Here is a 10,452-nt window from a genome sequence, read left to right as displayed (position 1 = left end):
TGTGTGTGTGTGTGTGTGTGTGTGTGTGTGTGTGTGTGTTAGGGGGACAAGTATTATTTGACTCAAGCCCAGGGAGAAGTCCTGTGTTCTAGCTACCCCTAAGAATGTTCCTAATGACAATAATGCACTCTGACCCAATGGGACAAACAAAGTCTTTAGTTGTTACATGATTTTTCTGGCACTAAGAGGTTGTCCTTGTGCACTGAGCCACATTGTTGTTGTCCTTCTGGTTTTCAGGTTCCCAGCATGTCTGATTCTCAGACTTGTAATCCACATTGTCCTGATGTTTCCAGTTTCCTCCACCTCTGAGTCAGACAGCAGGGTAGAGACCAGCTCATCGTGCTCTGGCCCAGGCTCCCAAATAAAGTGGTTCCATGTGTGGAAGCAGTGCCTGACATGTCCCGTTGGCCACAGGTTGTTCCAGCTCCGTAGGGAGACTGAAAGAATGTATCAACAGACTTGCCCAGGTATCTAAAACACATTTTCAAAATGTCAAGTGACCCTTGATGACCGGTCTGCTGATTAACTGCAGTGTCCCAGGGGTCCTCGGAGGGGACAAGCTGAGGCCAAGTTTTCAGTATGTAATCACTTCTCTCTGCACTGAGTCAGAAAGCTCACCGCCAAGCTGGAGCAGCAGTAGAACATGTAACTGGTCAGAAAGATCGTAGTTTCCCAATCTTCGTCCTCTGCCAAGATTCTGTTTCAAATTCTCTACTCTCAGAGGAACCGCCTGGGAATTTGGAAGTTCCTCACAGTGGTTTCTGGATGAGCTCTTCCCTCCCCATTTGTACCACCTCGACCCTCATGCTGGCCATGACGCATCTCGGTTGCATCATCTCCCATCTTTGTCAGTTCTCCCTCATTTCATGTCCACCTGCACTCCTTAGCAGAATCATGTTCTATCAGGATTTGTCTCTATCTTGGGACCTACAGTAATACTCGCAAGTGAAGTAGAGATGATATTAAGCCAGCAACCAAGATCCTCAACCAACCGTCTGCCACCCAATCACAATTTGTTTGCATAGATAGATAAACAAAGTTAAGACAACAATACAGGCTGGTTTGAGCTGGGACACCTTTGGCTTGCACTATGAGTAGGGCCAAGGACCTCACCAAAATCAGACGAAGGGACATTTTTGGCTTCTTTTTCCTGGGACTTCCATAGTTGCATGAGAGATGGATTATAGAATTCAGGAGAGACTGTGGAACTCAAGGAAGGAAGCTTAAAGAAAGAGGAAACACCAAATAGAATCCCCAGCTTTTAACCCTTCTGTTCATTCCATTAACGCTTCATGTCTTAGCACCAACAGGAGGTTCAGAATGAGTGACAGTAAGATTGCTGCTTGCCATCAGGCAAAAGAATTGTCTTTGCAATAAAGAACTTCCACAATGAGACGAATGAGAAATTGTACATGAAACAATTTTAATAAACGTTCTGTAAAAAAAAATGAAATATCGAAAATTTAGATGGACACTTGTATCTCTTAATGTGTCTTGGTCAGCTTCTCCACAAACCTACCGAGTTGTTTATATACTTTATACTTATTACAGTATACATTTTTTAATGTTAAAAAATTAACATCTTCTTCACATGGTCATGCTTCTTGGGCACACATGGCCTTGGTGTCCCTTTGTGTGTCCAAAATTCCTCTTCTTACAAGAATACCAATCAGATCAGAGTAAGGCCTGCCCTAATGACCTCATTTCAACTTAAACACTTTTTAAAGGCCATCTCTCCAAATCCAGTCATATTCTGAGGTATTAGGGGCTAGTGCTTCAATAGATGAGCTATGGGAGGGGACACAATTCAGCCTTAATAACAGGATGTGGTAATTATCTGTTTATATGTTTCTTTTTCTAAGTCCATACCAATGCATTTGTTAATAAGCTATCTTCTGCACTTAGCACAGTGCCCAGCATACAGTGGGATTGAATGAATGTTTGATTAATGTATGGGTGACTATACATATGCCTAACATAGTTGTGGTTGATGGGGAGAGTTTTATGGACGTACCTCACTTTAGGTGGAAGGAAAAAGCCTCCTCTGTTGAGTATTAACTTCAAGGCCCTTGAAAGTTTCTCAGAAGCTCTTCTTGATGGCATCTTTGTCTCTAACATAAAGATCCCTGACGTTATGGCTAATGAGATTTAAAAGTGCCAATTTTCTGCCATGCTGTGTTGTCTTCAGGCAATGCTCAGGCTCACCTGCCTGTGGACCATGGTATCCGAACTGTTAAAGGAGTTAACAGTTAAGCGGAACACAGGCGAAAGCTTGGCAGTACAGGATAAGACCAAATGAAAAATTTAGTGAGAGGCCGAGAAGAGTGGTTACTAAACGGATCAGCTGTTTTGATGTCGAGACAAAAGGAGATTAAAGAAATTGGGGGCAATACATAGAAACATCTGGACGGCAAATGAAAAATTCAGTCCATTTTCCCTGATGTTTTGTCCACACATTCCCCAATATCTGAAAGCATTCAGAAGAGTGGCTCAGTGCTTCATCTTCCTCCTGGGATTCTCTTATGTGTTCAGGCAGTCAAGTTTCTCCTACTCTTGACTCCCAGTATGTTCGGGGCCTAAAACACAGCAATTTACTAGCACCAAATGATCATAGCTGGGCAAGATTTTGTGTGTACCCTCTGGCATTCCAGGATGTGGGCAATAGTATTAGAAGCAGTAGTAAAAGATGTGTGGTGAGACATTTGTGCCCATCTGGGCACTGCATACATCTGAATATTTACTACCATGCGTGAGGTCGAGCTGGAAGACAGAGGTAGTATTCCGCCGTAACGTACTCCGTAAGGCCTCCTCCTCTCAGGACAGACAAACATGGTAGAAAGAATATGTAATGTGCCCAAGGAAGGAAACAGCTTTCCAGACTCACTGTCCTGAATTAGCATGTGAAAAGAAGTTCTGTGGGTCCAGTAGGGAAAGGAGGGATGGTTCACAGACATGGTTTTCATCTTGTCCGCCTTTGAAAACTAAACTTTTTCATGTGGTATCTTTGAGGGTCATTGGCTTGGGAATTTAAGGGGCATTCTTTAAGTGACTTGAACATTCAATATAGGAGAGAGTGAAAAGAGACAAAGTCTAATCACTGTGTGGTGACAGTATTAAATACCTATAAACAAGGCTGTGGTGGCTCATCTTGGTGTAGACTTCTTTCCGGTGTTACAACACTGCGTGGTAAGTGATATGATAAGGACAAGCACAAGGTACAATTAGGGCACAGGTAGGGTCCCTAAACCAGCACAAAGGGGCCCCCAAGGAATGTCACAGCTAAACTAAAATCTGAATCACAATAATCTTAGTTAACCCTTATTAAGCCAGAAACAGCTCTATACACTTTACATGTATTACCTAAATTTGTTAATGAACACTTCAACAATCCCCTGAGGGAGACACCTTAATTTATCCCTAGCTTATAGTGAAGAAACAAAGGCATAAAAAGTGAGGTAACCTGCCCAAACCTAATGAAGTTAATAAGTGGCAGAGCGAGGATGTAAAACCAGGCAATCTTTGGCTTCTCTGTGCTTCACCGTGCAAGGGATGACCAAGAGTTCCCCAGGTAGCAAGGAAAGAGAAGGGCAGGGACAAAGAATCAGTAGATAAAAGCCGTTCTCTAAAGAGGTCATCGGTTTTATAGAAGCCAGAGGTGAGTTAGTAGTTCAGTGCAGCTGAGAGGCTGGAGAAGCAAGCCAATGCCAAAGTATGAAGTGTCCCATAAATCCTTTTAAGGAGTTTCGGCTTTATGTCCAGAATAATGTGAAACAGAATTTGTTTTGAGAGACCCAGAAGGGCTAGGCTTCATGAGAACAACTCTGGGAAGTTGGTCCTCATCCCAAACTGAGGAATGTTATAGGAAATTTAGGAATGGATTGTTTTGTAGTTTGCTAACGTTCGTTTATCTTTTATAAAGCAAAATGAGTGAAGGCTCTTATTCTAGGTGGTAAAGTCAAATGAGTTTTAGTCTCATCTGTCTTAAATAAGAATGTACCAGACAGTTGGCAAAGAGTCCAGGAATTTAGAGGTGGACTTCCTGGCACCAGAAAACCAGGACTATCTGTCTCAGAAATGTGACTGCCTCAAAAATTTGAAGTTGCCAACCATTGATTCTCCCACAAAGCCCAAGTCTCCATTAAAAGGCAAACAGCACCCTTACTGCAGCTGATACATGGGGTGTTTTGTCTTTGTGTTAATTTTTATTCCTGGGCTGAGGGCAAAGTTACCAATAATCATAGAAGAATTGCAGAAGGAAATAGAGCACCTAGCAGCATTTGCAAAGCCATTACAATAGGGGGCAAAATTCCTAACTACTTGTTATCAGGCAAGAGTAAATGCAAGGATGAAATTTACTAAACTGACGTCATCAAGCCATCTTGTTTGCAAATTTGTATTTCCCTTTGAAAGAAACACCACAGTTCAAATTATCTGATTGCACTCTAGGAAAATGTTCCTTAAGAGAAGAAATATATATTTATACATTATATATAAAGGAAATATATACATATATAGACACACACAAAGAGAAAGAGAACACATGAGCTTTTCCCCAGGTAGCAACACCAAAACTAGCTTTCATTCAAAGCAGATGAGAATGAATAAGATATAATGCCCCTATCCATCCTTCAGCTTCCTGCCTTCAGAGTATTATCCCACAGACTAAAGGTTAAAAAAAAAAAATGGAGACACTTTAATCTTTCTCACACCTCGGGTGCTTCATTCCCATAAACTGATTTTTGAATCCCCGTTGCTACATCTGGATTCCAAACAAATGAAACTGAGTTCTCTTCCCCTCCAGTTAGAACAGACACATGCATCTGTCCTCAATTGACACACACCCAGCTCAAATGCTGCAGCATTGGCTGGCCTTTTGTCATTGCTCTCTTGACAGTAAAATAACTATCATCTGGCTCAGCTGGATCAAAGAAGGACATGCATTTGATGTAGGGCTGTTCCTTTACAGCATAACACTTCGTCATGATTACCTCTTTGGCAACATGGTATGGAGATGAAAAATAGGCATCCTTTGATATGCAACAAACAATGACCAGACCTACAGACTGAACTTGACTGTTGGCCTGGTAGGCTCTTTCAAACTGCGGCTTCCAGAGTTCCTCTGTTCTTTAGAGGTTTTTTCAGATGCTGGGTTGGAGGAAACCTTGAAGTGTGAGCCAAACTCAGAGAGAGAGAGAGAGAGAGAGAGAGAGAGATTGTTAGTATGTCTGCTCCAATAGAGAATTGAGGACGCACCACAGTTTATCTGGAGACCCCAGTGTGCCAAACAGTAGGGTTGTTTTAGGCTGTCTTAATCTCTGCCCCTAATCAAAGACCTCTGTTTCAGAAATGCTAGTTTGTTCACACATATTATTAATTTTCAGGCTGAGAAGTTGAAGGTCATTTTACCCATGAGGAAGCTGAGATCCAGAAAGGACGAATGGTGTAAGTAAGGTCAAATCAAGTGTTTGGGTCCCACCTCAGGCTGATGCCACTCAGTAGTGCATTTCACAATCTCTTCCTTTTTCATCATACTTATAAATTTCAAATTTTACCTTGGTCACATGAGTATGGATAATGGAAATAATCCCAATGAAATAAGTATAGGAAAGAATTTGGAGGTGGTGAGAGTGGTGGATGTGGACATTACGGTATAGAGTGGAATAAGGAATAGACTATAGAATACGAAACAGAATAAGATAATGAAAGGATAAAGAAAAAGAAGAGAGTATTAGTTATAGATAGACTTTTGTCCCCCAAAAGATGTGTTGAAGTCCTAACCCCTAGTAGCTGTGGAAATGACCTTATTTGGAAATAGGGTCTTTCCAAGCACAACGAAGTTAAGATGAGGTCATTAGAGTGGGTCAGGTTTTTACCTAAGATACACCTCTCTGCCTACATGGTGGGGCATCGTGCACTGTGTGTCGTTCTGCTGGGCCTCACAGTGTCTTATCTAGTCGCCCCCACCCACAACAAAGCAAAGAGAACTCACCTTTTAACATCCTCCTGCCTGGGACTCTGCATGTGGCACAAGTGATACAAAGCAACCCAAAGAGGAAGGGATGCTTGGAGTATTCAAGGCAACTCTGTACTTATGCGCTGTCAACTGCCACGTCCTGGCCACATTGTTTTGCTAAGGGGTGATTACTTCTTTCTTCTTATTTTTCTTCAACATAAATAGTTGTTTATTGTACATACTTCTAAAGTACATCTTTGGGGCGCCTGGGTGGCTCAGTTGTTAAGCGTCTGCCTTCGGCTCTGGTCGTGATCCCAGGGTCCTGGAATCGAGCCCCACATCGGGCTCCTTGCTCCGCGGGAGGCCTGCTTCTCCCTCTCCCACTCCCCCTGCTTGTGTTCCCTCTCTCGCTGTGTCTGTCAAATAAACAAATAAAAAAAAAATTTTTTTTTTAAAAAGTACACCTTTGTCACTTAAGAATGATTTCTAGGGGTGCCTGGGTGACTCGGCTCAGTGGCCAACTCTTGATTTCCACTCAGGTCATGATCTCAGGGTCCTGGGATTAAGCCCCTTGTTGTATCCCCTCTCAGTGGGGAATCTGCTTGAGGATTCTCTCCCTGTTCCTCTGCCCCTCCTCCCGCTTGCACTTGCTCACCAGCTCTCTCGCAAATAAATAAGTAAAAAATAAAAAGATTTCTAGAAACAGAATTCCTGGGTCAAAAATTATGATAACTCCTGACATTTCTGAGACAGATCTCTAAATTCCTCTGACAACAGGTTGTATCAATTTGCACTCCCAAGTAGAAAACACTTGATTTTGTCAAGTTCACACTACACTGTACTCTTATAAAATTACAAAATATGCTCATTTTATAGTAAACTTAACTATTTGCAAATCTACCTATAAAGTATAGATCTGTTAAGGATCATTTTGAAGGTGACATGTTTCTTTAATCTTTATTAGAGTCCTCTTTTAAAAACTTATGTTTTTTTTAAGATTTTTATTTATTTATCTGAGAGAGAGAGAGCAGAGTGAGACAGAGAGCGGGGGGAAGAAGGTGGTGCATAGATAAAGGGAGAAGCAGGCTCCCGGCTGAGCAGGGAGCCTGATGCGGGGCTCGATCCCAGGACCCCAGGATCATGACCCGAGCCGAAGTCAGACACTTAACCGACTGAGCCACCCAGGCGCCCCTAAAAATTTATGCTTTTTTATTTGTCAGTATACCCCAGCACCTGTTAACAAACAACAGATAGGTAATGCATAATAAAAATGTAAATGAATGAATATGAATTAATGTCCAAATGAGAAACCAATTTGAATAGAAATCAATAACAGGGAACATTATCAGGGTTTTTTTTTTCAAAATAGAAATTTCTTTTTTTTTAAAGATTTTACTTATTTATTTGAGAGAGAGAGAGAATGAGAGATAGAGAGCACGAGAGGGAAGAGGGTCAGAGGGAGAAGCAGACTCCCTGCTGAGCAGGGAGCCCGATGCGGGACTCGATCCCGAGACTCCAGGATCATGACCTGAGCCGAAGGCAGTCACTTAACCAATTGAGCCACCCAGGCGCCCCTCAAAATAGAAATTTCTTTAGTCAGTAATAAGACAAACAATTCCGAGAGGACACTACCAAGATTTTGCCAAATATTATTACTCTTTCATCTTTATTAACAAAGTACAAACAAAACCACAAACATCAGATACAAAAGTGAAAAGTAAATCTCTTTCCCATTTCTGTGCCTGAATTGCCTACTTTCCTTCCAAGAGGCAACTACCATTACAGCCAAACATTTTTAAACGATATCAATTCACTAAGAAGCATTCCCCAAATTCCATCAATCAATGAACACCATTCCTATAGATAAAAGCATGCGTTGCAGAACATTCCACAATTCCTCTTTCTACCCTTGGATGAAGATTCAGCTTGCAGGGCTCCATGATGATGGATGACATCTGGAGACTAACATCACCTCCCACACTCAGGAGAAAGAAACAAACGTTTATCTGTGGAGCATCTGTCTTGCCTTTCCAAAGAGGGCCCGAGAGCACATTTGTGTGTTCCAAGGGTGACATCCACTGGTGCGCAATCAAAACTGCATGTGTCAGGCCTACGATCTGCAAACGAGAAATCCTTAACTTAGACGTTAAACCAGGCGTCGTGATTGTCAGACATCCCCCCATGCAATACTCCTGAATTTCTAAACATAGTGACCAGTCTCACCTACTTTGAACCTTAGAGAAGAAGACCTAATAAACACCAGGTCTAGTTATGCTGCCTCCACAAAGAGATGTGCCTCTGGGTATGCATTCACTTGTAGCACAAATAAGATCAAGCGTGAACTACACACCCGTTCTCGAGTGCCTCACACAGTACTAGGAACAGTGAGCACTGGGTGCTATACGTAACTAATGAATCATTGAACACCACATCACAAACTAATGATGTACTACATGGTGGCTAACTGAACATAATGAAAAAAATAAAAAATTAAGAAAGAAAGAAAAGAAAAAGTTACAGTCATGCCTCAAGGGTATTTTCAAGTAAAAAAAGAGATGAGAGGGGCGCCTGGGTGGCTCAGTGGGTTAAGCATCCAACTCTTGATTTCAGCTCAGGTCTTGATCTCGGGGTTGTGAGATCAGCCCCACATCAGGCTCCAGGCTCATTGGGAAGTCTGCTTGAGATTCTTTCCCTCTGCCCCTCCCCCTGCTCATGCGCTCACTTGCTGTCTCACTCTCCCTCTCTCCAAAATAAATAACTCTTTAAAAAAGAGAGAGAGAGAGAGAGAGAGAGAGAGAGAGACGAGACATGTACACGGATAATAGGACATGGCAAATCCTGCTGTCATCTGTGCACTTGCTTGGACTTGATACATTATTTCCTTTAGCTCTCACAATTCCAGAATAAGCAGAATGTTACATATAGCAAACCTAAGGCTCTGAGAGGTCAAGTGACCTGCTCCAGTTGCACAACAATAGATGTTTAATTACAATCCGGCTTGATTGCGAAGTCCAAGCTTCCAACACCACCCAATTCAATCCTTCAGTTTCACTTGTAGATCAAAGTTGATGCATGTTGTTCTCTAGCCTGTGTCTTGTGTTTGAAAAGGATATACCTATCACATATTCAGTCAAGAATTTCCATTCCTACAGAATCATTCCCCTATGAACCGACTAGCAGACAAAGCAAGATTGTAAATATATAGAAAAAGAAATCTTGAAAGTCATCAAAATTGGTAAACCATGTTCTTCTTTATATTCAGCTTCTTTTTTTAAAAGATTTTATTTATTTATTCATGAAAGACAGAGAGAGAGAGAGAGAGAGGCAGAGGGAGAAGCAGGCTCCCAAGGAGCAGGGAGCCCAACGCGGGAATCTGTGAAATTTCCTACCAGCTTCCCTATTAGCAGACTTGTCGCAACAATATAGTTTCTTGTTTGTAACTTCTTGTGACCTAAACTTCCCTAGGAAAAGAAATTCTGCCTTGCACACTTGTGGTCACCAAAACAAACCCCAACTTTGTCCTAGTTTGATCAGAGAAGCAAAACCACTGGGACGTTATGCATATAATCGGAAATTATTGGAGAGATTTGACCTTACTACTATGGGCATTGGGCAAACTTTCTGCTGTTATTCCACAGCTCTTGCTGGATCTGTGGTCAGCAGGACAGACAGACAGCAAGGAAAGAGAATTGTAAAGTGAGGGAGAGGGAGAACACTGACACATCAGAACCCATAGGAAGAGCTGGGACCCATGTTGATCTTTTCCAGGTGTAAAGCCACCAACTTCAATGATGCGAGTGACCCTATAGAAGGAGCCGGCACTCTTCCCTACGGAGTTAAACATGCACTTGGTCCAGGAGTAGACGCTAAAGGATGAGTCTGAGGATGAGTCTGGCAGGAAGTGGAGATGTCCTTGGTGGTCCCATGCAGAGAAAATAGCCGGCAGATCCAGGAACATGGGTGGAAGCTGCACCAATCATCTGAGCATAACAATAATACACTGTTGTTATTTCCATCTTCCGAATCATGTGCAACATGTCTCTGCGACCCACACTAGCCTGGAACCACGCAGTGAAGGAAATTCTGGGAAACACAGTTCCAGCTTAGATATGTTGACATAAGATAAAGCAAAATATGGTACACGAGCAGAATTACTTTGCACGATGTTTTATTTAAATATGCATTATTTATCTCTCTCTAAATCATTGCTAAGGCCACTCTGTGGCTTATTTAGCTAAATTCATGTCAATTCTGACCCAAGGGCCAGATAATACCTAAGAGAATAGGCTCCCCCTCATGAGGAAGAAACAGAATGAACACTTGGTTTCACCTAATGAAGGTGTCTTGTAGGGAATAAGGGAAATAGGAAATGGACACAAAAGCCATATGCCTTCTGAGAAAACCAAAAATTCTTCAATAATCTCAAATCCACCTGACAGGCACCTGAGTGGTTCAGTTGGTTGAGTGTCCAACTCCTGATTTTGGCTCAGGTCATGATC

The sequence above is a fragment of the Callorhinus ursinus genome, unplaced genomic scaffold (genome assembly GCF_003265705.2).
Source record: "Callorhinus ursinus isolate GAN/ISIS: 27379988/994484 unplaced genomic scaffold, GSC_fseal_2.0 scaffold13, whole genome shotgun sequence".
In the NCBI taxonomy this organism is placed as follows: domain Eukaryota; kingdom Metazoa; phylum Chordata; class Mammalia; order Carnivora; family Otariidae; genus Callorhinus; species Callorhinus ursinus.
The sequence above is the reverse complement of the archived record's forward strand: the minus strand, read 5'-3'. Positions refer to the sequence as shown.